Source organism: Coturnix japonica, chromosome 12, assembly GCF_001577835.2.
Source record: "Coturnix japonica isolate 7356 chromosome 12, Coturnix japonica 2.1, whole genome shotgun sequence".
In the NCBI taxonomy this organism is placed as follows: Eukaryota; Metazoa; Chordata; class Aves; order Galliformes; family Phasianidae; genus Coturnix; species Coturnix japonica.
This window is the reverse complement of record NC_029527.1, coordinates 13,638,134-13,665,504: the sequence shown is the minus strand read 5'-3', so window position 1 is coordinate 13,665,504 and position 27,371 is coordinate 13,638,134. Positions and strand designations below refer to the sequence as shown.

The 27,371-nt window shown below is 51.3% G+C and overlaps 1 protein-coding gene and 1 long non-coding RNA gene across 2 annotated transcripts in view; one reads left to right on the top strand and one right to left on the bottom strand.

The window, feature by feature from the left end:
• Positions 1–1,159: 1,159 nt before the first annotated feature.
• On the bottom strand, positions 1,160–13,253 carry LOC116654024. The gene is made up of 3 exons (XR_004308835.1): positions 13,167–13,253; positions 3,568–3,757; positions 1,160–2,923 (listed from the first exon to the last, which is right to left on the bottom strand). It is a non-coding gene; the product is annotated as an uncharacterized LOC116654024 (long non-coding RNA).
• FOXP1 (forkhead box P1) overlaps positions 12,665–27,371 on the top strand; it is a 332,004-nt gene continuing 317,297 nt past the window's right edge. The window contains 1 exon segment of the mRNA XM_032447314.1: positions 12,665–12,719. The gene's annotated coding sequence lies outside the window, so the exon portion shown is untranslated.

The following is a 27,371-nucleotide window of genomic DNA, read 5'->3' as shown; positions in this document are numbered from 1 at the left end:
GAGGGGATGGGGTGTGGGTTCCAACTCCTTCAGGCATTGCTGAAGATCTTAGTGCCACTCACTTGTTTCCCTGTGCTTGCTTTTCTGTGGTCAGCACAGGTCAGGTACCTGCTGGCCACAGTCTGTGCTCACTGAAGCTGGTGAGAAGTCCTGTTGTTATTGCTGCTTCCAGAAGGGCTCTGAACTCAGAGCTGTGGCTGCTCTGCACAGCCCTGTCCCACCTGGGAGATTTCAGCCCCCTGATGCACCCACCCAGAGCTGCTCCTCCTTCCCCACGTGCCTGTGGAAGTGGAACTGAAGAGCTCTGCGTCCAGGGAGCAGGGATGTGTCTGCAACACTTGTTGGCGAAATCCCAAGCCATGGAGGAATGCTGGGTTAATTCTTCAGCTGAGTATCAGCTGAAAGTAATGTATACCCCAAATTAATGCAGACAATGCCTAGTCTGGTCGGCAGGCCCTCTGTATTCTTGAATTCTTTTCTACTAAAACTCAATAAAAACATGGGGGTGGAAGGTGCTGCTGGGAATTTGCTTTTTGTTCTGCTTAAGTGCTGTATTTCTCAGCAGTCTTCGAGTTTCTCAGCGTGAAGATATTGTTACATCAGAACTACTGTGGGTTTAACACAATTCTCAATTTGCAGGCAAATGGATGTATTGTGTAGGGGCTTATCCACAGAGGACTGTGAAACTACAAATTACAATCCAGCTGCAATTTCTTATCTGGATATTTTTCCTCCCATGTGCCTGTGAGTTCTTTCCTGTACACAAGTAGAAGGTGCAATGAGATGCTTGGTGAGAAAGCAGAGACCTGAGCTGAAGTCAGGAGGGTCCCTGGCAGCACAGAAGATCCCACGCACATGAGTGGATACGATGTTTGGATGGGATGGTGTGGCTGATGCCCCTCCTGAGCTGGATGGAGCCACATTCACGTAGGCTGTGGTGTCTCCAGATTTAGAGGTTGGTGTTTTTTTTGGTTTTTTTTTTGGTAACTATTTGGAGATTGTTTGTGTTTATACATACAAACAATATATATATTGTTTGGAGATATATATATATATATAAATTGGTGACAGAGGTGATAGGCAACACATCTGCTGAAAGCTTCTCCACCAAAGAAGGAAGGGAAAGAAGAGACCTACCCCTCCTCTGGTAGGTCTCTTTTGTTTGGCAGCAAAGTAGAGGACTCAGCCATCCAGCTTTCCCTGCTGTTTCTCAGCTCTGTTACCCCTCCTTGCAGGGAGCTCTGCAGCAGGTCCCCATGGCATTTGCCTTATCACAGCCACACAGCTGAGGCCAGGTTGTAGCTGGCTTAGGTTGGAAGGGACATTAAAGATTTCCAAGGTCGCTAAAGGTCTCCTAGGTCTCTCCACCTGCTGTGGGCTGATGGCCACTCATCAGCTTAGACTGCCCAATGCCCCATCCAGCCTGGCCTTGAGCACCTCTAGGGATGGGACATCTGTACCAGCACCTCACCACTCCAAGTGCGCTTGGATCCAGTGCTGGAGGAGACCAAGCACGTCTGTGTAGAGATTCAGTGTCTCTAATAGACAGGACCAGCTCTCAGTCCTCATTCTTCAAAGCAGAGGGCTGCATTACTCAATCTCTGTGATGTTCTGAACACCTGCTAGCCTATAACAGTAGAAACTCAATGACTCCATGATAACATTATGTTTATTTGCTTCCTTTCAAATGGCCATGGATGTGCAGGATGCTGACAAATAGGATTTGAACTCATCTTTTAGTTGACCAGGAAATAAATATATCAGAGTGACAGTACTTCTCTGGGCTCTTGCTGAGATCTGAGACTTGCTGGCCACTCTGTCCCCTGGCTCAGTTTAAACAGCAGAAATGTCCATGTGTTCTGTCAAAGCACTTTACTTGTGACAGGCAAAGTGCTGCCCTGAACTGGAAAACCATTCAGAGCAAATAAATGCATTAGTTCAGTGCAGGGTATCTTATATTTGATACACGGCACTTCCTAATCATTTTACAGAACATCTGGATGGCCTTGAAATGAAACCAGTGCTGGCGTCATCTTCCATTTGGATGTGGGATCCATTTCTGAGGCCTTTTTCCAGGAGAGGGCCTCTTGGAGCTCTGTATCAGTTAGGTTGGGTCCTGCAAGTCTAATCTCTGCTAAATAAAATTAATGGCTTCTTCAGTATTAAAGGAGCACAGAAAGTAGCACGCAGGAGACTGCCGGGCCCTTTAGAACTTGTAGTCCCAACTGTAGGGCCGCATTGAGAAGTGCAGATGTTATTGACCGGGGCGCTTTTAGGGAAGTACCCAGTGTCGGTGTTTTCTGGCAGAGTGATGCTTAATAACTAATTGCAACTGTTAACGTGGCATATGAGAGGCTGTAATTAAACGCCTTGCATTGGAACAAGATGTGGAAGAGCACACAGCATCAGACACTGGCTGCTGCCTGAGCTGCACCAAGAGTAGGGGGGCTGGCAGTGAGGGAGAGATGTGCTCCTATTGCTGTGAGCTGGGCTCGGCTCAACAACAGCAAAGCTGTTTGTAACATCTTCTTGTCAACATCTGTTTGTCTTTGAGTTCATGAAAGTGGAGAAAATCTCATTCATTTCGTTTTATTTTTTTTCTTGTGCTGGAATTTTTGCATGATTGTTGCTGTTATTTTGGCAGCCTGAACGATGCTGGAATGTTTCACCTTTTTCCAAGTTTTTGAGCTGGGTTGTTCAGTTGAGGTTTGTCACATAAATCATGAGGTTTTCCTTCTGCTGCCAGCCAAATCATAATTCTTATATCATATGCTTTTGTTGTTTGTTGTTTCCTTCTCCTTAAAGCTCCAGCTCCTGGGATCACGAGAATGCATGAAAATCTCTTACTTCTGCTTTCTGTCATGTGTTTGTTTTTCCTTCAGTTTCCAGCACTGAGAGCTGTGGATAAACTTTTGGGTGTCATCTGAAAGATGAAAAAATGGAATTCATTAAATTCTTTATTTTTTTTTTTATACCAGTTAGATAACTTTTGGAAACTGTGACTCATGATTTTGAGTGCTCGGTTCTGGCACGGCCACAGCTCTGCTCCCACGTGGCCGGGAGCACTGGAAGGAGCCACGCGGGGCTGGTCTGTCTGCACCAACAAGTCCCAGCACAGAGAGCTGGGCTGGGAATCCGCAGTGCCCTGCTTCCATGGCATGCATTCCCTGCGTACCTGCCCTTTGGGAGCAGTCTCAGGACATGCCTCTATCTGAGTAATCTGGGGTGTGCACACTGGAGCCCCTCTAGCCGGCAGCCATGTGGACCAGAAGTAACTTTGAATGTTGCGTTGCCCTTGTTAGCATGGGCACGGCTCCTAGATGATGCTGTTGTACAGATGTTGAGCCCTTCAGGCTCAGAGTGCTCTGAGACACGCTGAGTTGGCTTCTTATAGAACCTTTGTGTCAAGGGGCAAATGGATCAGTGCATTTTCTGGGTCTGTTGGAAAGGAAGAGGATAAAGACCTGTGGCCTTTCTGCTTGGCCAGGCAGGTGTGCTCTGCAGTGCCAGGGGCCTTCTGTGGGAAAGCAATGACGCTTGTGTGACCAACTGGGGGGTTTCACTTACCATTGAAACTACGTATGCTCCATCTCCAACAGCTCGTTGCCCTGAAGACTGTATGTCTTAGCTCCTTCGAACCATTGGATGGACATCAGTGGGATGGGAAAGTCTTGGAGGGATGTTGGGAGACCCATGGGAACAGGTTTGGACAGCTGGATGGGAGCAGTTCTGACTCCCTTCTATCTGATCACATCAGCTGGAGGGAGAAAAGGGGAAATGAGCCATTGGGGCAGACCTGCTGAGAGTGACCAGGGGGAAGAAAACTGTTTGGGGGGAGTTCACCTGGGATTGGGTCTGTGCACCTGGCCATGGGAACAGCCAGGCCAGCACCCAGGGGCTGCTGCGGGAGGGCAGGGGCTGGGGTCGTGCTGAGGTCCGGAACCTCCGGATGCGGGCAGGGAGCTGTGTTTTCCAAGGCAGCCTAGACAGGATGCTGAGGGGTGGGAGAGACAGATTTCCTTCTGCTGTGAATGGGCTGGGGGTGGGGTGTGCTGCTGGGCTTTAACCCTTCCCTGCTCCTTTCTTCTCCAAAATGAACCGGGATCTTGGGAAACCACGATAGGACTGGGAGGCACCAAAACCTTGAGGCTGTTGGCATGAGGATGGTGCTGGGAGACTTGTTACCAGTGTGCTCTCACCCTTTGCCCCACCCTGGGCACTTCTCCCTGTCTTCATGCTGCTTTTTGCTTTGAAGTTTGTCCGGTGGCATCACTAGGACCAAAATGAGCACTGGAAGTGCCAAGGGAGGGATGTACAGGACACTGCCTTGTGTTGGGCAGAAGTAAATGGCAGGAGCAAATTGGGGAGCTGGGATAAGCTACCTCTGGAAGCTTGAGAAAGGGGATTTAATCTACCTCTTAAAAAGGGAGAAAAAAAATATCTTAGGAGTAACTCCAGAAACGGGTCCTGCTGTTACTCAGCAGTGAGAGCTCTTCTATGTCTGTTGCAAAGTCACAAGGAGGACAACATGGAGAAAGTGGAGCAGGAAAAACCCAAACCAAGTGCCACCAGTTCCCACTGCCAGACGTGAGCCCTTGGAAATGCTGGACCAGAGCAAAACCCTTCAGGCACGTGAGTGTGTGCAGACATCTGGGAGAGGTGTGGGCTGGAGGGGATGGCAGGGAAAGCTCTCCTGCTTCCTGCACAGCTCCCAGAACAGCAGAGAGTGCAGATGGTGGAAAGCTGGCAGCCAGGCTGCAGGTGTGGTGAAAGAGCCGTGTTTTCTAAACACATTAAATCCTTATTGCTCCGGCCTTTTGTAGATAAGGATCAGCTTTGACTTTAAAAGAAATTACAGCAAAAGTGGTTGTCTATGGCAGGATGAATACCTGCTTCCAGGCTGGGCTTCGTAGAGCTGAGCTTCGTAAACAAAATATCTCATGTGATTAAGGCAGTCCGAGGGTTGGCAGGGATGTGCCTCAGCCTCTCAGTATCGGGGTGGAAGCTGCAACGCGTCCGCCAGAGAATTACCCTGAGCAGGAAAAAAACAGCCAGAAGGCTCTTGGGCGTGAGGATCCCATTTAAATGATTTCTTCTCCCAGAAATAATGGCCCTCCTGAAAGTCTGAAATTTTGCTGAGATTCAAAACACTTCTTGCACAGCTGATGTTTGATGTGTGAAGATGGCAGAGAGCGCTTGTGAACCGCTGAGAGCCAAAGAGTTTGTAGCAAAACATCTGGTCTCCAGGTCGAGCTGATAAAGAAAGCTTTCGGCAGCTCTGATATTGCTCCTGCCCCATGCTTGTGCTCGTTTCAGTGGGCGAAGCAGTCCTGCTGCTGACCTCACTCAGTTCTGCTGTATGTGAATGTTGGAATGCAGAGATGGCAGCCCTATGGCAAGTGTGACTTAGTCACACTGAAGTCTAAAATGGGGCAGCTGGAAGGGAACCAACCTTCCTGGAGCCTGCTCCAGAATCTGGGGGCATCCCCTTCTGCCAAGTGTGCTGCTTGTTGCCTGGGTTTGCCCGATGGTCACAATGGCTGTAGTCCTACCTGCTACTTTTGATAGAATTATGCAAAGAGGAAGATGAGATCTACTAGGAGAAATCACTTTTTGAAAACAAACAAACAGAAACCTGGGAGGCTGGTACCTTCCTGGCATCAGTTCCTGCTCAGTCTGGGCAAGGCTGGATGAGCCATCTCACCTCACCAGCTGCTGAGGGCAGGATGGGCATCCCACCCCAGCCACAGCACACAAGGTCTGAGTAACAAGGAAGTGGTCAGTTTGGGCTGATCTGTGTGCTCTGGGGGTGAGCTGATCCCCCAGGTGTAATGAGTAATGCTTTGGTGCTGCCGGGAGGCAGTGATGGGAGAACATGACACATGATGCTGTTCTCGAAAAGCGGAAGGCTGGGTAGGAACCCTGCAGGTGGATTTCTGCCTGTGGTGGTCTTGGTTTTCTCTGCTTGACCTGCAGCAGGCACACCCAGGTTTGTTCTGTGTTGGAGCACCCCCAGTGTGGCATCCCTCCTACGTGAGCTTAGGCTGTCTGTCCTCTCCCAGGCTCGAGCTTCAGTTGCTGCTCCGTCCAATTGCTCCAATTAGTGCTGTGGTTTGTTTTTCTTTACTAAGAAGGGTGCTCGAGACCTGCTTCTTTTGGGGCTCAGCTCTCTTTAATCCATCCTTGCCATCATTGAGGTTAAGTGAGCTTCCTGCCCAGCAGCTCCTTGGTCAAATTAGAGAGAACCTGTGAGAGGTGGCCAATAAGCATTCCACCATGCAGATTTTGTCCAGCAGAACCCAATAAATTAGGTCATGCTGCCATATGCAGCCCAAGCCGGCTGGGCTGGTGTGCAGGGACATGTCTGGGAGCTATGGGTGTGCCGGAGCCGGGGCAGAGCTGCGCCCTTCGTTTCTAAGGACTGGTTTCATTGGTGCAGGAAGATGGATGCCTTCCTGAGGGAGCTTTTTGTCTGTGCCAAAGTATCTCGAACAACTCTGCCAAGGTATCTCGGGGCTGGGCTAGGTAATTATTTCACGATTAGATGTTGAAATCAAATAAGTTAATCATTTTACAAGCTCGGAAGAAAATCCATTTATTTAATCTGAAAACTCCTTCACAGCATCTGTGCGTAACTTCATCATCTTCAGGGCATTGGCCTGAGAGCTGACAGTGCTCCATTGAATGGCTCCTGGGGCATTGCTGCAGGGGTATGGGACTGAGGGCAGCAGTGCTCTGCTCAGCCCCTAGCAATGGTTGTCAGCATGGTGGGCACCTCCATCTCCATTCATACAGCACAGAAGAGATTGGAGTGCTAAGGGGAGAGACTCCTCTTCTGAAAAGCGGCTTTAAATGATGTCAAGAACCACCACAGTGATATGGTTTTTATATAAATAATAATTAATTACATGCAAATCAGACTTTTCCCCACCCCTTCCATTAGTAGCGTCTTGTGGAGCTCTCTGTCTTGTTTCTGTCCGCTCACTTCGACTGGTTGAATGGCAGCAGACATCATTTGCAATGCTAACGTCAGTTACAGGTCAAAATGGACAAGGAAAACACAACCCGGGGTTTTATCAATGCAATAACAACCAATTCTGTCTGGAGATGGCAGCGCACTGGGGCTTAACCTCTTCGCTGCCACGCAGCAGGAGCCTCCAGGAATTACTTTTCTGTTCTCTCCTTCAGATGTTTCTAACTTATTTTCACCCCATTTCTCCTCCTGACCATTGTTCTTTTTCCCCTCTCCCCCCTGTCTGCTGTTTACCAGAGCATCTGGTAGTGTTTATCTCCCAAGAAGGAGACTGCTGCTTTCGTTGATATGTAATCAAGTGGTAGCTTTAATCTTTGTTGATGTTGGACCTTTGGGTTAGGAAAGTCACAATAGTGGAAAAGTTGAGATGAAACAATACTCCACTGGAGCACAATTCTGAGGCAGCATCGGCAGGAAATGCTCCGTGGCAGAAGCTGCAGTTACAGTTGTGGAATGGATGGGTTGGATGGGTCCTGACAGACCACCCAGCTCCAACCCCCACATGGGCAGAGCTGCCAGCCACCAGCTCTGCATCTCAGCTGTAGGGAAGGCCCTGTAAGCCACGGAGGGGAGGGAGAAACTGCTCCAAGCTCCAGCAGATGCAGTCAGTGAGCGGTCAGTGTTTGGAAGCCCTTACAGAGAAAAGGCTCTACTGGAAGCTGCAGCAGGATATGATGCTTTGCATCTCTTGCTCTCAGAGCACTGATGCTCTCTGCAGTAACCTTAAAGATGCTGAGCCTGGCTTAACTAGTTGTCAAGAAGCAGTGCTGTCACCCAGAGGTGCAGAAAGCACTTCAGAGGCCTGGTGGCAGGAGGTCAGTGTCAGCAGGGGTGAGTGTGGAGCTCTCAGCAAAGCGTTCTGCTGCCTTCCCTGGGGACAGGGCACTGAACCTGCAGGAAGGCCATGCTGGGAGCAGATGTGACATCCATCCAGGTGGCTGCTGTCTTCACAGCAACAAGTTCAGGTGCTAATACTGTAAATGCGTGGCAGATTTGCTGGTTAGTAGTTCTTTTTTATAGCAGTAGCATCTGATGTAATTCAGATTTCTAACTAAACGTCCTATTTCAGGTCTGCTCAGTTGCTTTCTATCAGGATAGATGCTAGTCCTTACCAGGTCAATTGTAAACCTGGCTACTGACTTCTCAGGAGATGACACTGTGAAAAACTTCACTCTGGGGGCGGAGGTGATGGAATGGAGCTCAGCCTAACAGCTTTGCTGTAGTGAAGGCTGCAGTGCACCAGGCTAAGGAGGTATCTGGCACAGGTAGGTGGCAGGCTGTCTTGCAGCGGTGTGCCAAGCAGAAATTTGCAGTTGTCCTGTCCCAACTTTGAGCCTTCATGGTGACTAAGTGCTGAAAGAGCCCAGGCCTGTGGGGTCCTGCAGTCCCAATAGTGAGATGCTAATGTGGCAGAGAGGAGGTGATGGGTGTCACTGGGGCTGTGCTGTGGCGTGGGTATAGTGGGAAGGCACCTCGGAACAAAGCCATCAGCGAAGGGGGTTTGTGCACAGAAATCTCAGCCTGCCGCTTCCTGCATGCAAAAACGCAGCCTCAGCAGCACCGAAGCGGTCTGTGCACACATGCCAAACTTGTCATTTATAAAAACTCAAAAAAAGCTCTGACAAATGCTGAAGCTGTTAGTTTTGACACTTCTGACATGAAACACTTTGATTTTTTCACTTTGAAACTACTTTGTGTTCAAAATGTCCTTTAATTTTATTTTCAAGCAAGGAGGGGGGGGGGGAGGGGGGTGCCTTTTTATTTTTTTTTAATTCCCTAAAACTCAAAATTGAAATGAAATCTTTGGATTGACTCAAGACGAAACTGTGCCTGGACTTCTGCTCTCACCGAGCTCACCCTTAGATGCTCAGGTCTGGCTTTGAGTCACCTTTTTCTTCCCCTGGTTTTGCCAGCTGGTTTATCGAGGGCTGCAGAGAACATCATCCCTGGCTCAGCTGAACTATTTTTTTTGGTGCCTGTCAGTTGCAAAAACAAGAGCCTCACTTCTGCTTTCCAGGAGATGGAGTTCATTTTGCATCTCGCCGGGATAAATGCGAACCTGCGTCCTTTTTTCCCCCTTTCTTTCTGCAGAGGGTTTTGTTACGTTATCTGTTTAGACATTCCGTTATATGTTAGTAATGTGAATAATGACTACTCCGTGCTGCCGAGCTCTCCCTCTTGGCGCAGGAGCGGGGCGTCAGGAGACACCTGGCACTGTTGATAGAACGCTGAACTCGAGCGCCTCGCGCTGTGACAGGGCAAGCCCAAATATTTTGGGAAGAGCCCTTGTTATGTTACTGCAGGGCCTGGTAGCTCTGAGCTGGGGACTTGCTCTGTGTTAGCACTGAGCTGACTGCCTGTTGGTGGGGGTGCGGTGTGAGCTCTGATATGGCGGCAGCTCTTGGGAAGGGGGATTGGATTTGGGTGCTTCATTCTGTAGGGGATTGGATTTGGGTGTCTCTTTCTGTAGGCACTGAGGGCCTTCCTGAAGGTGCTGGGACTCAGGAGGAGGATAGGAGGATGGATGGATGCTGTTCTGGGGGTTGGAGAGAGAAAAGCTAAAGTTTTTTTTTTCAAGGGAAGTAAAAGTGAAGTCTAGTTCCTATTTGTAGATCAATACAAACACTTCCTTGGGTACTCAAGCACACTCTTAGACCTATTTTCTTCCATCAGCTGCAACCCATCTCTTCTGGTGTACTTCATGCACCTTCTGCACAGCCTGAGTGCAGCTTGTGGTGGCTTGGATTAATTGCTTGTAGACTTCCAGTGAGATTGGATGTCTTCTGGTGTTTGCCAATTCACGTATAGAGGACAATTATATTCAGGAAGCAATGGGAGTTAAATCATATTAATTTCCATGAATATTCATTGGAAGACTTGCTACCAAATTCAGGCAGATGAATAGCCCAACACAAATCCAATGTCCATTTATTTCCCCCTCCCCAGGAGGAGGCAATACTCACTGCCTGGCAGCTGTGAGTGCATGGCAGTGGGCTATGGAGTTCCCTCAGGGCAGTTCATGATGCACTCGTGGTTGGAGGGACACCTGAGGAACAGAGAGAGCTGCTGTGGGGCAGAGCAGCATGATGGTGGGCTCTGAGCAGAGCCACCCCATCCTGTGTCTCAGCACATGGTGCAGAGAGGGGTGAATCCATCTGCAGCGCTGCTTCATGTAGACCATACATCATGTAGATGATGTAAGATGATGGTTAAATTGAAAAATTATCTATTTCTGGCTGCAGTTCTCATTTGGGTCATTTGTAACTTCCTTTAGCCAGACAAGCCAACTGAGACTTTAGCTGTGTCGCTTTCGTTCTATCTTTGTGTCCAATTCCCCCAGCTGGGAAAGCAACTCCAGTTGGTGCAGCTGCTGCTGCCAGCGCTGGGGTCAGCCAATGCTTGTGGATAGAGGGCATGTCTGGGCCTTGTGGTTAAAGGATGTTCTTTAAATGTTCCCTCTCCTGGGAACTGTCAAGTCAACCCTTCCCATCCTTAACTTCATCCAGGCAATGGAAATCTTGGTGTTTGCTTTCATGTATGTGTACCAGGTGCTGGGCAGAGCAGCACCTTCTGCCTTTTCTAGAGGTAGCTATTGCCTGATCTGTCCAGATTCCAACTACAAAGGAAGAACCAGCACAATGCATTTCTCCTTTAAATGTACCTACCAGCTTCTGAGGGGGTAAGCAGCCAATAGCTCAGCTTTCCATGCCTGAAGCTCAGGCAGGACCATGGTACAGCGCTGTGCACCCACCAGGAGCAGCACAGGGGCCGAGAAATAGCCATGCAGACACATACTGCAGGACTCCAGGACTTTGGGGCCCGGCTGCTGGGACAGCAGAGGTGTGGCATCACAGTAGCTTGGAAAACATTCTGACTTCAAACCAAGGAACGCCTATAATTACAGAGGCGTCATCACCTTCATCATGTTTTCTCAGCTAACAAGCTGTAGTTGCGGCCCGCATACACCCCTGCCCAAACGCACAGTGTTTGTTGCCGGGATGGTGGTGCTGGGGGTGGGATGATGTACCATCCTTCTGCAGGCGTGTGTAAAACAATCCAGCAGTAAACAGTTCGAGTACAATTAGCAGCGATGTTGGCGGAGGGAGCTGCCCCACCGCTGGTACTGCCGGTGGAATTAATCATGTTCTACAGCGCTGACGTTACTGGTTTAGGTCTGTGAACTCAAAAACAGCAGAGAGAGTTTCTGATAAACAGCGTTTATTCCAGGATTTCGCCCTTCGCTGCGGACAGCAGCACGAAGGACGGACCGACGCACGTCCCGCCCCGCACCCAGGTGCGCTGCCGCCGGGAGGTGGCGCCGCGGGTCCGGCCCCGAGAGCGGAGCGCGGCGGGGGGCGAACGGCTCCGCGCCCGGGGGCGACCTGCGGAGCTCCGCGGAGCCGCCGTACGGAGCTGCTGCCCCACGGCCACGGAGCTTTGGTTTGAGCGCCGCTAAAAGGCAGAACGCAAATAAAAAACAACAGAAAAACAACCGACAAAACAACAAATACTAAACCCAAAAGAGCGGGGGAAGAAAATAGGTTCCAACCGGGCTCCCGCAGCTGCGAGAAAATAGTTTGTAGCGAACAAAGTCGGTAACTTGGGGCGGCCCGCTCGCTGCAGCACCCGCTCGGCCTCCCCTCGCCCCTCGTTGCTCCCGCAGCCGCTCGGTGCCGGTTCTCCGCCGGGATCCCAAACTTTACAGGGCTGCTCTCAGCTCCCCCCCTCCCCTCTCCCCGTCCCCCAGCGCCGTCCCGCGGGGCGGTGCGGAGACCCGGCGCGGGATGCGCAACTCCCGGCAGCAGCGCCACGCTCGGCTCCCGCACTCCCGCTCGGCGGCCGGTGCGCGCCGCTGCGCACCCGCGCAATGCTGCTTGTGCGGGGGGGCTGGGGGCGCTGAGGCGCGCAGGCTGCGCCCGCTTCGTTGCTCCGCGCAGGTAAGGAGGTAGGGGGGGATGCGCGGGTACCCGCGGGCCTAACTGCCCCGGCCCTTTATGCCCCCCATCCCCTATTTTCAAGCCACCCGCGCAGCGTGCCGGGACTGCGCGGCGTGCGGATGGAGGGGAGGTTGGGGGCAACGAAAAGTTGCTGCGGGCCCGAGGATGCGGCGCTGCCCTGCGCCTGCCCCCCGCGCAAAACCCGCGCAACGCTGCGCACCCGCTTCTTCTCCGCGCGGCCGCCCCGCACCCCCCGCCCCGCAAAGCATCGCTTCCGAGCTCCGCAACCCCCACCCCGCTTTTATTCTTCTTCTTCTTCTCCCCCCCCCCCTATTTTTCCCCTGCACCGAGCCTTGTTTACCCAGCAGGTGGATGTGACGTCAGAGACTGACAACAGCAAAAAATAACAACATCTCCCTCCGCGGGGGTGGCGCGGGCCGCCCCCAGCCCGCCCGGAGCGAGCGGCGGCGCGGGGCTGCGCGGGGCGGGGAGGGGGGAGCCGCGGGGCGGGGGCGCGGCGCGGGGCGGCGTGCGGGGCCCGGAGCGGAACGGAGCGGAGCGGAGCGGAGGGCTCTATTGTTATTTACCGAGCGGCGGAGCACGCCGCCGCCGCGCCGCGCCGCCCGGGCTCGGCGTGCAGGAGGGACGGGAGGGAGGGACGGGACGGAGAGGCAGCCCCGAGCCGCTCCGCGCTGCCGCCCGCCCCGGGGCCGCGCCGTGCTGGGCAGGGGCCAGGCCGAGCGCTGCGGGTGAGTCCGCCGTCCCCCGACACTTTCCCCGCTCCTCCCGGGGCTGTTGCACTTCTTCCCCCACCGCCGGTCCCACGTGTCCGCCCTCAATCCCCCCCCCCCTTCCTTTCCTTTACCGCCGGTACCGGGGGGGGGGCGGCGGTGCGCACCCGCGAGCCCCCTCCCCCGGCCCCCCGGCCGCGCAGCCGCCCGCCGCCCCCCGCCCACTTTGCAAACTTCCGCCCCCCCCCACCCCAGAAAAACAAAACCCGGCCCCGCTCCGCTCACGCCCTTCGCGCAGTGGGATGCGCCCCCCCCGCCCCTCCGCGTTGTCTGCGCGCTTTCCGCTGGGTCCCCCCGCGCCGCCGCGCAAAGGGGCGCGTAAAGCGCAACTTCGGAGCTCAGGGCAAGAAGTTGCGGCGGGGCCGCCCCCCCCCCCCCCGTGCCGGCCCCGCTCCCCCTCGGCACCTGTTGCTGCTTTCCGTCCGCGCTCTGCTTTCCGCGGCCGCTCAGCCCCGCGCAGCGCATCCTCCCCCACTCCGCGTCCCTCGGGCCCGTTGCTCCCATCCCCCCCCTCCCCCTTTTTTTTTTTTTCCTTCTCCCGGAGACGAACAGTTTGAATAAACACCCGCTCCTCCTCAACACAGCGCAACTCGGCGCTGCGCGGGTGCGCATCCCTCTGCCCCTCTCATCCCTCCGCGCAGCCTCAGCGCCGCGGAGCCGGGGACGCCCGGTAAGTAGCGGCTGTTCAGCCCCGCGCAGCCCGTCCTCGCCGGTGCGCGCTGCAGGCGGCGTCCGAGCGGCGTATCTGCGCCTCTCCCCCCGCCCCCCCTCATCGCTCGCCCCCCTCCCCCAAAAAAGAGAAAACAGCCCCGAGCCGCGGTCGGGCAGCGGGAGGGCTGAGCGCTGAGCGCTGTGCGGGGCGCACCCCCCGCGGAACTACTGATGACTTATCGGCGAGCCCCGCGTGGAGAGGGCGGTGGAGCGCATCGATTGTAGCGAGCCTTCCTTCTGCCTCTTCGCATGCCATGATTTTAATCGCTTTGGCTGAATCAAACCGAGTGAGATTGCTGCTTTTTTTTTTTTTTTCTTCTTTTTTTTTTTCCTTTTTTAATTCCCTCTCCTCTTCCTCCTCCCCCCGGGTCCCGCACTGCCCCGCACCGCCGCTTCTCTACCGGAGCAGCGGCACGAGTTGCGCGCTCCGAAGTTGGGAGGTTTCATTTTCAGTCTGCGCGACTCCGGCCGTACCGAGCGCTCCGGGTCACCGCCGCTCTCCGGGCTGCGTCCTTCCCGTGCCGCTTCCCAAGCGGGCGCTTTACCTGCCGTGCCGTGCTGTGCCGTGCTGTGCCGTTGGGGCCGGGCTCTCGCCGAGCCAAACTTTCGAGTCTGTCATCGAAGAAACTTGCCGCCCGTGCTACTCTGTGTGATTTGCTTTAATTTAGGCAGAGGGAAGCGTGCGCTGTGCGCTGCGCTCGGTTCTTATTCCTGCAGTTGGTGTCAGCGCTGAGCAGCCCGTGCTCGTGTAAGTTGGAGAGATCCCGAAAGCACCGAAGCAGGGAAGGAGGTGCCGTGCATCTTGGCGACCAAATCTGGGGGAGAAGGGGGAAATCAGGGCTACCGGCTTCATTCCTCCGCACCGAATCCCTTCCCTGCGCTGTCGCCCCGCCGGAGTGAATGGAGCGGGGCGCTGGGGGAGGAAGCTCTTCTCTAGTCACCATTCAAAAGGTGCCAGCTAAAATCTCATTGCAAAAAGGTATTGTAGCTTTAATGTCTCGCCTTGGCAGCATTCTTCCCCCTTAGTCTCTGGATTAGTCATTGTATGTGAGACAGAAAGGAAAAAAAAAAAATCACTTTTTTTTTTTTTTTTTTGAAAAAGTAAAGTAAACAGCCTCCAACAAGTGAACCTTGACAACCCAGATTAAGGCAGGCAGGAGAGATCAAACGGAGCTGCTGCTGGGCTGTTGTCAGAGCCGCCTGGCTGGGAGAGCAGGGCACAGCCGGGCCGTTAGCAGTGCTGCTCTTTGTTGGGAATCCATAGGGTAACGTGGAGGGAAATAACGCTGCCCTACCTTACACGGTGCCTTACACGGCTGTCTGGTGCTCACAGCTTTGGTTGTGAAGTTAGGTCGGTGCAGGGGGTAGGGCTGGTTTGATTCTATTGAAATTATTTTAATGTATTTTTTTGAGGCTTGCGTACACTCAGAGCGATGGAGGATTTGGTTTGATTTCTGCCGCCTGGAGCTGCGGAGAAGGCGGCGTTTCCAGTAATGCAATGTTCGAAACAGCCTAAAAGTTCAGTGGGATTCAGCTCCGATTTCTGCATCCCTGATTTGTAAGGAAACCCTGGTGTGTGTTTCTCGGCTTGTGAGCGCGGTGCTGCGGTGTGACAGGGGTTGGGTGGTGAGGAAGCATTGCACACAGTGTGACTGCGGCCCCGAGTGCTGTAAGGTGCAGCGCCGTTCCCCGAGCTGCCCGGTGGCACATTGCTGTAGCTGTGTGCTGTGCGTGGTGCAGGGCGAGGTGTCACCTGGTGTCGGGGCTGCATCAGAAACGTTCCGTTGCTTTCTTGTTTTGTAGTGAAATTTGTAGCCAGGGGTGTGAACCGATGGCTGGTTTTGCTTCGATAAACCTTTCAGTGCGAGCATTAATCAGGTGTCACCGGTGCAGTTCAGGGTTATTTTTGATGCTTTCGTGTTTGCATTCAGACAGCTCAGTGCAGGCTCCACCAGCAAGCCCCTGTTTGGTCCATGTGTAAGTACTCCTGTTCTAAGTGTCCTGAAACAATGGGGCTGGCCATTGGAAGCAGGAGGAGAAGGCTTTACCCCCGTGTGTGTGAGCAGGGCGCAGACCAAGTGCGCGTCCACCGAAGAGTGAAGAAACCCAAAACCTTTCCCCAAAAGTACTTCTGTAATTAGCAGTGCAGATCGCACAATAAGTACTTTATGCTTTTATAAGGTAAGGTTTCACAACCATCCTGCGTAACTTACAGAGCCTGTACTTTTTTATATTTAATGGCGTAGATTTTAATTAGACAATAAAACGTGTGTGTGTTAAACATGCACATGGATGCTGTAAAGCCGTTCGGGGTAACGCAGTGTTTTTTAACCGCTATGAACGTTTCCTGCTGCAGTCAGTTGCAGTGACAAGGTGCTGCTTTGGATGCAGGACGCTGGGCAGAGTGCAGAGCGTGGGGCATCACTGCACGGCGTGGGCTGCAGCGCTGCTCTGTAGCAAAGAACCACCTTTTCTTAAGGGCTTACCTTTGTGTTCCCATCTGCGGTGTGATGCGCTTAGCTCCGGGATTATTCCTGCTTCATGGTATTGTAAAAACTAGGGGAAAAGGGGCAGTAGTAGAAAGGTGAGCCTATGGCATGTGGCTCAGCATTAGATGCTCTTTGTGCTTGTGGTCACGGACAGAGGGGGCTGGACCGGGTCGTGTCATTCCTTTGGAGAAGTGTCTTTCGAGTGTGTATTTGTCTATGGAATGAAATAGCGTATGCACACACATATGTAGGAGATGCATGTAAAATACGCTTATTTCTGCAAGGCCATCCGGTTATTTATAGGACATAATGATACTTCTGTCATCTTAAATTTTCTCAGAGAAGCTTTAATAAATTTAAATAGATTATATGCTGTCAGGAAATAGTATAAATTTTGTTTACGATTCACTTGCTTTAAGGTACTTATACTAAAGAAGCTCATTTAACCCCCAGACTGAGCAGCATTAAGTGGTGAGAGGAGTCTGCCGGAGAGCTGCCGCTGCCCTTTGCTCTCATGATAATCTTAAATTACAACAATTTAATTGCAACTTCAAGGCACCGAGTGGAGACGTTTCCTGCGGCTGAGGCAGGGCTGGGGGAGAGGCAGTGAGCCGGGGCTCCTTGTGGACAGGATTCCTTGTGGCTGGGGTTCCTTGTAGCCAGGCTCCTCGCTGCTGTGCTTGATCCTCCTGCCCCGCTGGTGGTGTCACAGCGGGAGTCCTCAGGTGGGGGTAGGTTTGGGACTGCAGCAGCCAGGCACAGCTGTGGGTGCAGAGTTGTGTTTGAGTTGGGTTGTGCTGTGGCAGGGGTTCAGTGGTGGGTAGCTACAGAGCCTGGGGGCACATTGGGGTCTGCAGCCCCGGGACCTGCTGTTGGGGGCTGTGTCCCAGCTCAGGTTGCCACAAGTTTGTGCCCTCCTAACCCCATTATGTCCTCACAGCCATGAGTGCTGCGGTGGGAGCATTGGAAGCCAGTGAGCATGTGCCAAAGGTGGTTCAGAAACGCTGTGTGCTGGAGCTCAGCAGCATATCTGTGTCAGTTTGTGAAGGTCCTGGCAGCTAAACTTCAGCAAATGCTCATGAGGGTGCAGAGGGGCTCACAGTTCTTGACTCTCTTGCCTTTGGAGACACGTAAAGTGCTTGGCTGTGCTTTGAGTCACGATCTGGATCACATTCCCTTGGCCACGTCCTCACCAGGTGGCTCCTTGCTGCCCCGGTGCCCATGGCACTGCTCTCAGCACACCCAGCACAGCCCTGTGGTCCCGCTGCAGCCGATGTCAGGTGCTGGCATGGTGTGCATGGGAGAGAGGGAGCTGGGGTCATTAGGGGAGCCGAACTGGGGGAGCTCTGCCATCCTCTAATATAAAGAAAAGCCATATCAGGGGTTGAAAGGGGACTGTAAGCTGTTCTGTCTTCAGGAGCTCGAGCATCTGTTGATTGGGGTGCTTCAACTTGTGCTCTTGTTTCTGAGGGTCAGGGAAATGCTGGCTCTGCTGCAACAAACGCACTCGGGGGTTCTCTATTTCTCATCACCTGGCACCTGTCTCTTCTATCCATACATGCAGGGGCTGAGCATGAGTGGTAATGATCCCATGTAGCCCCAGTAACTTTTTGTTTAGCACCATCCTGAAAATGAAGGTGTTGTTCTATGGCAAATGAGAAAGCAGAAGAGCAGAATGCATTTCTTTTCCCCCTGTCTGGTACCTGAGAAGGACCGAATAATTTTTCCCCTCTCACTGACCCTCCCTGTGCTGTTCTTAAAGCATCCCCATTTTAGTGCCTTGAAGTTGCAATTAGGTTGTAGTAATTTAAGATTATTGCAAGGGTGCAAAGGGCACTGGAAGCTCTTTGGGAGTCTCATCTCAACACGTAATGACACTCAGTCATGGGGTTAAATGAGTTTCTTCAACGTCAGTACTTAAAGTAACTAAATCGTAAACAAAATTTATACTGTATTCTGACAACTAATAATCTATTTAAATTACATTAAGGTATGTGTGTGAAGATTTAATTAAAAACAGAAGTACAGTTGAGCCCTGTAAATATCTTGACAGATACACTGGAATGGAGTTCGTATCATCCAATATTTGCTTGCGTCTGGCATGTTGTGGAGTTTCTGGGGGTAAAACTTATTGTGGGCTTTGTCCCTGCAGTTTGCAGTGGGGTTGTAGTGGTCTCACAAGTGCTCTGAGTGCCAGCCTGCGTTATTTGGTTGTGTTATTTGCTGTGTTAGCACCAGGGTGCCTGTTTCCTCCATCAGTCAGCTCAGGGCTGGTGCCTGGCTGTGTGCTCTTGAGGACGCTCTCTGCTGCTGTTAAGCATTGTTTCCCAGCTCACTGTGCCAGCTGTGTGCCAGCTTTCTCCCCTCTTCCTGGCTGCAAACGAAGCGACTCAGAGTGCAGTGCTGAGGGCTCTGTCGCACTGTTGTGAGCCTTCATTTAGCTGATTTTTTTTTTTTTTTTTTCCCAGGTAAAAAGTGTTTAGGACTTTTTTTCCAATTTTTTGCAATGCATGGAAAGCATTTTCAAGGCTGTCAGTGTGTGTGTTGCTGTGCAGCTCCTTCCCACTGGTGCAGCAGTGCATCCCCAGCCCCAGTGTGCAGCCCAGGATGCTCGATACGTGGAGCTTCTGCTCTGGGTACAGCTTTTAGTGCTGGGGCTTTGGGCATCCTGAGCTCTCTTTGCACTCTTCCTGCAGGTGGTTTGGATGGAGGTCACAGGATGTTCCCCTCTTTGGTTGGGGGCATGGGAAGAGAACGAGGGTCTGTGCATGGAGTGAGAAGTGTGATGGGAGCGCGTTGCCAGCTGGGCGCCCACCGGGAGCGCGGGGCCTCCAACGGCATCGTTGGTTTTCCCCTCTTCACCAGACATTTCCTTTCAGATTGGATCCCAGTTTCAGCCACACTTCCCGCTCAGTCCTGTCATCTTGTTGCTAACAATTAGGGTCAAGTGTCTTTCCTTGGGCTCCGCGCCGTCTTCGTGTTGATCCCTCCCCCAGCTCCCAGCCTGAGCTGTTTGTTCGTTAATTAGTGCATCGGGCGTATTAACACATCAGTGCGCGGGAGCAGGCAGACTTCCCGAGGCATCTCGGGAAACCCTCTCCAGTTTTATGTGACCGGACGTGCACTAGTGCTGATTTAGATAGCGGAGCCGGCGATGCCAAAGTGTTGTTAAGAGAGAGATAAATAGAGAGAGCCCAGCAGTAGGCAGAATGTCATGTCTCTATTAAAAAGATGGTGATAAAGGAAGATAAAATGGTGAGGGGGATTGGCGGTGTGTTCAGAGCAGCAGCTCAACAGCTGGTCACAAAAATCAATTCAGAATTCCCCTTCCTGCAAAACTGTTGTCCACGGAATTGATGGCTGAGCACGGCTGGGATGACAGTGAGTGCTGGAGCCCTGGAGGAACCTCACCATCCTTCCAAAGGCATTGGGGCTTCTGTGACTCTGCTGCAGCATTGCTCCCCTCCGTTGGGTGCGCCTGTCTGGAGCTGACTCTTGGCTTCACAATGCAGGAACCCCAGTGCAGAGTTTTATATGTCGGGGTCTTGCTCTGGGTGCGAAAGTCAGAAATGTAACTGATCATAAAGAAATGAGTGGTTGCAGCAGGAGACAGGGGAGCAGTGTTAATTTTACCAGTTCTGTAATGAAACATGCGGTGTAACGTTAAGTCATTGCTGCCTTGTTTGCTGAAGGGATGTTCATCATTCCATTAAGACGGGTTAAGCAATTAAGTGATGTTTCTTTAGGAACCAGAGTCAGTTTCAGGAAGCTTTTCCCCCATGTTGCATGGTAGATGCAAGGTTTCCTCTGTGACAGGATGCGGCCCCAGGTCCTGGTGCTGGGTGTAGCTCCGTGAGGTCAAAAGTGTGGGGTAGGGAGGGTGCACGTGTGGTGGCTGCAGCAGTGCAGTGACCATATGGTCAGCATTTGGTGTTAGGATGCTCAGGTTGATGCTGGGGAAGCGCTGTGCCATGTGCTGCATCCTGTGCGACCTGCTGCTCTTCCAGTGCTCAGGTTGCCTCTTTGCCTTGACTGAGAACGCAGAATTCAGCACTGACTTTGCCAGATCGCTGCCCTTCCTCATGAGATAGCCCCTGTTTCTAATAGGGCCATTAGCAATACTAGAACTCAACCCAAAGCCTATTGCCTGTGAGAGACAGGAGTTCTGCCTGGCAAAGGGCAACACACATCGTGTTAGTATTGATACTCCCTGCTTTCATCGCCGCTCTGCCTCTCAAACAGGGCTCTGTCAGTGAGTATCTTGCTGGCTGTTGATCAGAGCACTGTAAGCGATTCCTCCCCTCAGCTGGATGCTATAAGTAGGTGTATTTCCACACATCTCCTACGTGCCGGCCATGTTCTGCTTCAGTTTGGTGGCCCTGTACACAGGTACCTCTGTTGAAACCCCAGGAGCTGCCTGGAGTGGACTGAGCTTAAAAAAATGAAATAAAAAAAGAGGGGGGGGGGGGGGGGGAAGGAAGAGAAAAAGCATCAGTTTGGCTTAGGGAACAAAAACCATGAATATTCATGATTGAAAAACATAAAAGGAAACTGTCTGGATACATACACAGAACATCACAGCCTATATTTACCTTAACAGATTTAAGGAGAGATTTTCTTTATGTTTTTTTTCCTCTGTGAGTTTTGTGCTGCTGAGGTGGTAACAACTCCGGTAGTTTGTTCTTATGATAGATGCTGCAAATAGAGGCACAGCCACCGAGAGGTAAACTGGTAAATCTGAACAAACTGAGGAATAGTGGCTGTGGGCTTCTGGCCCCGTTATCAAACTTGCTGCATAAGGCAGAGTTTATGCACTGTGATAATGCTAATGACCAGCAGAGCCAATGATGCATGACTGGAGGAAATCAGTGGTATAATCGGAGAAAGTTATCAGGTTTTTGTCATTAAATATTAGTGATAAATAATACACTTCATTTTGAGTAGATAGGACATATTTAATTCTGATGCAGAGAGTTTCAATTTAATAAGGGGCATTGCTGAGCGAAATGATAATCTGTTGTAATTGAAAGGGAAAACTAGAAATGCCTTTGTTTCAGCAGAGCTCCTGGTGGCGGCCTGTGGTGCCGTGCCTGAGTGTGGGGAGCATCCCTGCAGCTGCTTGTGGCTGTGCCACGGTGCTTTGCTTGGTAAGTTTGCATGGTACACAGCCTGGGGAGAGTTAGAGGGGATCTGTTGGGTATAAGTTACCATCACCTTTATTTTATGGATGAAAAATTATACAGTACTACAGCAGACACTGATTGTGCACTCCATGTGTGCCTGCATGCTGTCTGCATGGCGAGCAGCTGGTGGTGTGGCCAGCTCTGTCCCCAGCCTCTCTGGCTCACAGGGACTGGGCTCTGCCCTCCCGGTGGGGCTGTGTGCCAGCTCTCACATCCTCTTTTCAGCGAGGGCAGTGGCAAATCCTGCAGGTTTGACTCATTGCAGAAACTTGGGCAGCTCTGAGTAACTTCAGCCAGAGTTACAGGATGTGTCTGAGGGTAAAAGCTGTTCTTCTGTCATGTGAGCTTCATGGCAATGCTTTCTTCTTGCTATGCTCAAATGATTACATTCTGGTTAAAAGATATATATATATATATACATATACATACATATATATATATATATATGTATGTATATATATATATGTATTGTCATCTGATTCTTTGATTTGGGATAAGGAAGGGGTCTATCAGCTGAGGTAATTTGTAGTGTTTTTTGTAGGTCCAAAAAAAGAGATGAATGCCTCTGCCCCTGGTGGCACTGGGGCCTGGAGGTGAATTGCAAGGGGAAGCACATGCAGAGCAGAACGTTTTCTTGCATAAGTAACACCTATGTCAGACGTAGCTCAGTTTTAACAGCAGCATGTGCCCATGTTTCTGTTCATCAGCACTGAATTGCTGCCATGTGCCAACCTCTGCCTGGTGGGTGCTCGGTGAGGAGGAGCATGTGTTGCTCTGTGCCCATCACAGCAGTCCATGTGTGTGCTGTGTCTTTGGCTACTCACAGCTTCACAACATACACCAGGCAGAGCTGTTTCCTCAGAAAACCTTTTGGTTTTTGTCGAGGAAAGGCACTGCTGCTTTCACAGTGCAGAAGGAGTGCATGAAACTCAGCTAAAAACATGCATCCTGCCTGCTGGCTGGCTTTGGGGATAAAGAGCAGAAGTTGGAAAGAAAATGTGTGTCCAGAGCTCAGCGCTGCCATGGGTTTACAGGCAGGAAGGATCTGACCTGAAGCCTGTGCTTGTGTCTGTGGGGTATGAGTGTATGCTCAGTGCTGGCTCTGGGTGCGTGGGGCTGCTGAGAGCACCAGGTGCTGTGTGTGTGACAGTCATTAACGCCATGTGGGGTGTGCCCCCTGCCGTAGGGGTCTGAGCAGAGCTGTATGTATGGTTGGTGCATTAATGGCTCCTGAGATTGGTGCAGGTGCATGTTAGCAGGAAACGAAACCAGAGGAGCCCTGGGAGAGTGGTTTGAGCTGTGCCAAGCAGGTACCGTGTGGCCTTATCACCCAGCTGATAACCAGCCATGGTGCTGGGAAGCTGTGTGGGGCTGAGGAGGGAAGTCACTAACCTAGAAGCTGGGACCTCTAGGAGGGTGATGCCCACGTTCCTCCCACACCAGGGATGGTCCAGGTGGTCTGGGGGCCCTGCTGCATTGGGGTGTCTGCCTTCTGCAGCTGGCAGCCCTTTCACCACTTGTTTTTGCATGGTCTCGTGGAGGAATTTGAATGTGCAGTCTACGAAGTGAGGCACTGAAGCATTAACCCTGTCTTTTATTTTATTTTCTGAAAGGAGTGGGGACAGAATAACAACGTGAGTAAAAATCTTATTATCCACCATTCTGTCCTCCTTGGTTCATGCTTGACTTCAGTACCCAGTCCCACCTCACTGAGCAAAGCCAGCACAGTATCACATAGCTGTGTGTGCTGCTACACCTGCCAGAAGTGCTCACCTTGCATAGGGTTTTTGTTCTTTCTTCCTGAGTGTCAAAGCCACATCTGGTTGGAACCCTGATTGCTCACAGTGCCTCTGTGTGTTTTTTCTGTCTGGAGCAGTTGTGGGGTCTGTTGGCAGGAGAGCCCAGGCCAGCACAATGCTACCAGGGTAAGATGCTCACTGTGCCCAGCCACTTGCACAGTGAGCATCTGGAGCTGTGCCCCTCTGCGTCAGCATGAATTAAGTGTCACAAGAGGAAGCAAAGATGAAGCTCTGTGAGAAGATCCACAACTTGATCCAATGATGATCTGGTGTGCAAAGAGGGGGAGAAAAGTGAACTTCTCACCCAAGATGTGGAGCCTGTAGTGCTGTGCCACCCCACTTGTGCTGCAGCCAGTGCCTCCTGCTCCAGTGCCATAGCACTGGTTGGGTTGGTGCGGTTGCCTGTGAGCGTTAGCAGCTGCAGCTGGCTGTAAAAGCTGTAAATTTCCCGGTAACTAGCAGGAAAATGTTGTGGATCTGCAGTTATTCTCCACATCTGGATATGCCATGTTTGTTAGCATTGAGCTAAGTACAATAAAAAGCATTTTTCTCAAGCGTGGCAGCATGTGGGTGAGCTCCGTTTGCCCCCACTGTCAGATGAAGCCAGCAGGAGTTAACGTGCAGCTGTAACAGCAGTTCCTGCTGCAGAGCATTGCTGGCCAGAGTGTTTCTGGGAGGTGCTGTGGGGTTTGGTGTGCAGCCCCTGAGCCGTGCTGCTATGCTTTGCAATAGAACTCCTTTCCTGGGGTACCCCCAGTATATGAGGCATGTCCTGAGCCTTGGGCAGCCTTTGTGCTCACCCTACTGGGTGCACCTGTGTGTGAGTGGGACTTCAGACGGCATCAGATGGCCCAAGGAAAGCCAAGAGCTTGCCCTTGTGTTGTGCAAATCTGCCATGGTGGGCTGGCTGTTGGAGGCTCCTCCATCAGAAGGCAGTGTCCCATTGGTGACAGCATGGAGTGTGTCTGCAGTGAGATTAAAGTGGAAATTAGGCAGTGGGCGATTACCTCCTGGTTTTAAGAGCAGTATTGGGCTGAAATGAAAAGCAACCTTGACCCTGCACGGGTTCATGAAGCTGTATGCTGGGATTTTAAAAATTACCTCCATTGGAATCCTGGAAGCATCTGTTACATAATTAATGCACTTAAAAATATACTCTATTTATGATTAATCCAGGACTGTGGTGTGTGTGCTAGTTAAATGACTGAATCCCAGGGTGCAGCGCGAGGAAAGGGCTGCAGTTGTAATCTATTTGATGGTTATAGGAAAGGACATTTTCTACAAATAAATACGTCTTCCGTAGTCTTTTTATTTGTCAGGGCCAAGCTTACGTCTGTTGCGCTGAGTTTGTTGACTGGTTAATGTTTAGAGATTTATGCTGATATTTTGTAGATCTGCTGGAAAAAAATAACTCAAGAATAATTAGGGAGATTGACCATATAGTAACATGCCATGTGTGTGACAGTGTTGCTGGGCTGATGAACTTGAATATGGTCTGTGCAATTAAAAGTGCCAAGGCTTGGTATACAAGGAGCTTTTCAAACCCTCTCCCAGATAGATGAGTACTCTGGAGGATGCATGTTCCCCAGAGGATGGCTTGCTGGAGCTGCTGGATGCTGTGGGTCTCCTCTCTAGAGAATGTCTGAGGCCAAAACCTCCCATTGGGAGCGGCAGAGCAGGCACTGCCAGCACTTGCATACCCATGCTGCTATTTATTTGTGCCAGGAAAGGTTAGGGTGCTCTGTGCAGCCTTCTTCACTGCCATCCTCAAACAGTCTTTAGCATTGCATTTTCTCTGACATTTTTTCTTTGTTTCTGTTCCTTTTTCTGCCCACCTCTTCCCCCCCCCCCCGTTCATCTGCCTGCTGCCCCATTGGGTTGGTGTGTGATCATGTTGTGTAAAACCCTTTTCTCCCCCCATCTTACTTTTATTGCTGGTTCCCAAGCCACCCGCAAAGATGCTGTGTTTGCTCATTACCCCACGGGATCTCGGGGAGGCAGCCCAGCAGAGCAGTGCCAGTGTGTCCCATGCTTGCTGCCAGAGCTGGAAATAGGGTCCCTTTCTATGTGAACGGGCCATTATTTTTAACCTAACAGTCACTGTGTGTGTTGGCTTGGGAGATGTTTGAGGTTTAGTGCCTGGAGGCTCCTGTTGCACCTGGTCTGTCAGGCGGTGCTGCTGGGTTGCGGAGGGGTTCCTGGGACCACACGTGCCCAGGTTTGGCCCTGGTACCCACTGAGTGTTAGTGATGACCTCGGGTTTCCATGTTGCGTCTCTTGAGTTGAACTGATACTGCATTTCAGCATCCTGCCCCTCAGCTCCCTCAAAGTGTTGTGAAGGCAGAGCGAGGCTGGTTTGAAAGGAGGCAGTGGGTAAGTGGCTCTTCCTCATTGCTGATCCCACTGAAGCACTGCTTCTTGCTCATCCCTCTGGATAAAGCAACCCCTTGTTATCTGTGCAGTATGGAAGTGTTACTCAGCATGGGCTTTTCCTTCAGTCCTGAAGAGAGAAATGTAAAGATCTGTGTGTGCTGGACTGTTTGTATTTCTAGCAAACTGGGACAAAAAAAAACCTTAGTGTATGTTCCAACTGTGTGCCAGCAGTCTAGGATTTCAGGTACTCTTTGATACTGACTTGTGCGAGAGCAGTTACGTTGGGTAGAAGGAAATCGATGAATCAAGGCAGAGGAGAAGGGCAGCGTGAAGCAAGAAGCCCAAATGTTTTGGGTTCTAAAGAGTAGTTACTCTCTTATTGCTGGCCAGGCCGGTGGTGTTGGGCACGTGGAATGGGTCAGGGTGGGTGGCTGATGAAGACAAGAGTAAGGGCTTGGGGAAAAGCAGAATCTGGTGACTGCAGCAGCACAAGTTTATTTTTAGAACCCGATTGCATTTGAATCGCGAGCATTAGAAAAACTTCTTAGCTCACATTATACTCCGAATTTCTTTAATTTATTTTTAAAGTGGAAATTTTGCAAGCTGACGTTTTGCAGCATGCGTAGTACGATTTGGCTGACAGCATTGTCTGGCAAAAGAAATAACCAAATTATTATTCAGTCATGGGTTTTTAACAGCCGCAAAGCAAGTGGATGTTAACTAAATGATGCAATTTATTCCCTTCCTGCTTATTGCCAGCTTGCCTATTACAGAGAGACTGCCAGCTTTAAATAAGTGGTACCCAGATGGTAGTCGCATGACGCCCACTTGGTTACAGAGCCTAAGCAGGGAATAACTCGGCAGCCACTACAAGCTGTGGGTCAATTGAGGGGGAATGCCTGTTGCTTCACAGTTTTGCATATGTAAATCTGTTAATGTTATGTCAGTATTGTGCGGTCTAAACACAAGCACTGCCTTTCTCTGGGGCCCAGATGAACTTGGATCGCCGCCCAGCTAATGAGGATCCGAGAGCGCAGCGTCAGGCGCGGGCTGCCGCCTCTGCGTGCTTCCTCACTGTGAACTTGGGGCTGCTGGGCTCGGCCGTGCCCCGACAGTGAAGCGTGTAGCCGGCCTGGCCTCGCTGCCGGCAGCTCATCGCTGCTTCTGTCCCAACCAGAGCGGCTGCCGCACTTGGCTCTGGCTGCGTCTCCTTGCCACGCTCCTACGCTCGCCTTCATCAAGTGCAGATGTGGCACCCGGCTGCCTCCGAGGAGTCATGAACTGCCTTGTCTGTGCTCATAGGCAGCCAACATCTGCTGGCGGCATGGGAGCGATCCGGGTAGCTGGGCCTTGCAGACAGCGACTTGTATTAATGGTGTGGGGATGGCTGCTGGAATGGTTGGGATAAGTCTGACCACCCCACCCCCCTCTTTTTTTTCTGTTTTTTATTGTTGCTTTAAAAGTAGTAGTTAAAATTGTTGGACTTTGGGAATGCTTTTATTGTTGATCATTTCTGGTTCTGAAAAGTTTATTACAATGGGTGAAAACAACAACCCCCCCAAAAAACACTATAAAAAGCTGCAGTACACTGAAAGGCTGAAAAAGCACCAATCGTGCTGATTTAACCATAGAAAACGTTCCTAGAGGTATTGTAAATTTTATGTGCCAGATGAAAAGCATTAAGTGCGTTATTTTTCACGAAGGGAAAACATTCTGATTTTTAACCATTTTGTAAATTATATTAATGGCGAGACGCTGCTTACAAAGCTCAGGGGCTGCTGGGTGAGCACAGCCCCATCCTGGGGGCCTGGGGGGTGCAGAATCCACGCTGCCAGATTTCATCCTTTGTGGGCAGAGTGCTCTGCTGTCGCTTCTCACCCCCCTCAGTCTTTTTTGGAAGTTACAGGCAAGTGTTTTGAATGCAGTCAGAATAAAATTAAAGTAGAAAATAAGCCGCTTTGGAATGTAGCGGAAAGCTGAGATGTTTGAGTATTTTATCTTTATTTTGCTAATTATTTGTCATGGAGATCTGAGTTGATTCCCTGAGATTTCTTC